This window comes from Opisthorchis viverrini, assembly GCF_000715545.1.
Source record: "Opisthorchis viverrini unplaced genomic scaffold opera_v5_464, whole genome shotgun sequence".
Lineage (NCBI taxonomy): Eukaryota > Metazoa > Platyhelminthes > Trematoda > Opisthorchiida > Opisthorchiidae > Opisthorchis > Opisthorchis viverrini.
The window spans coordinates 233,886-235,350 of NW_008752127.1; the positions used below are offsets into that span (position 1 = coordinate 233,886).

Sequence of the window (1,465 nt, forward strand, 5' to 3'; positions counted from 1 at the left end):
TCTGGCCCATCACATTCCTTTGGAGTTGCTTACACCTCTGGATAGAAATTGATAAAACCAGCGCTGCCGGTATCGTTTAGTGCTTAATCAGGTTACGGTTGGTGGATTTTGCACTGATCCTTCGTTCAAATTCAAAACGGTTCTTAATGATGAAATACATGAGGAAATTAAGTTAATCAGGTTAACGGTAAGAATAGCTACTGTGGTTATAAAAGGGGTTAGATTCCAAGACTTCTGAATTACAGACTTCAATACAAAGCGAACACTGTAGCGATCCGAATCATTTGCCCGACTGCCATGGCAGTCCCAACACCAAGTGTCTCTTCTCGTCTATCCTGAGGCCTGACTTTGGCTCTAACGAGCATGTGATATAGGACTGGTATTAGTCGGCTGCAATTTATGTAAATTTCACCAGCCATTATGAACCACTACGTACTTGGCCTTAGCCCGTCTACTGGCTATTCTTATATCACGCCATCACACGGTTCACGGCCTATTTGCAACCAGGCAGCATCACGGACACCAATTGTTTTGGATGTTTTCATACAATAACAAATAAAGTCACGTTTTTAACCGGCGTTCTTGGGTCTTTTTACGGCGAAAGAGACAAGAAATTTGTCAGGCGACCGGCACCATTTTGACCATTTGCATTATGAGTTAATTTCCTCTGCTCAGTTACTGGAAGTGATTCGGCTTCACTGAGATTGAGGTCGACCAACGACGTGACAGCCAGGCTTTACTGTATTTTCAATTCATTGGGCAAAATTCGATGAAAATAAAATGAAGAGCATTTTATGAACACAGGTTACACAGTATTGGACCTCTTGTGAGTGTGCCACCGAGGGCGATGGGCAGGCAAACCTCGACGGCGACTGGGCGTTTGTAGGTATGAATTATTATCTGTATTTAGAATGAGGCTGAGCGTTGATTCGCTGCAAAAGTGTCCCTCTATCGCAGTGGTACCTGCACTCCAAAGTTACCGAGCTGGTATATTTAATGACACCATGATTACTAAATATGCAGTTTAAGGGTGTAATTTTAGCCAAAATAGAAGCAGAATATCCGACAACAAGCTGTAAAATTCTGAGGAAACGGTAATATGTATTTACAACCGGTGGCTTTGAAGATGCAGCCTTCTTGGGTGTATGAGATGAACCTAATTTTTACCTCATACTACTCCAGTATTGAGCGCTCTTAAACTGGAGCGATTAGTTTTGTTCGCGAACTGACTGGACCTCTGTACAATCGGTCAGAGGATGTGCATTTCTGAACAGACCTGTGCACTTCGTACATTCCAGTCAAATAGTTTCAAGGGACCATCATTTGGCTATTAATCTAAGAGAGGCTCGTCGCTCTATTTACTGGGAGGCATATTTTTGTTCCCCCCACGTATGACTGCTCGCACTACTGCATCAATACTTCTCTACTGTGATGTGTAGATCAGAGCGGTTCGACTGTATGGGGT

The 1,465-nt window shown here is 43.1% G+C and overlaps 1 protein-coding gene across 1 annotated transcript in view; it reads left to right on the forward strand.

Moving 5' to 3' along the window:
• The window catches only part of T265_11261 (hypothetical protein), a gene marked incomplete at both ends in the record, with an annotated part of 19,727 nt that overhangs the window by 3,716 nt on the left and 14,546 nt on the right, over nt 1–1,465 (forward strand). The window lies entirely within an intron of this gene.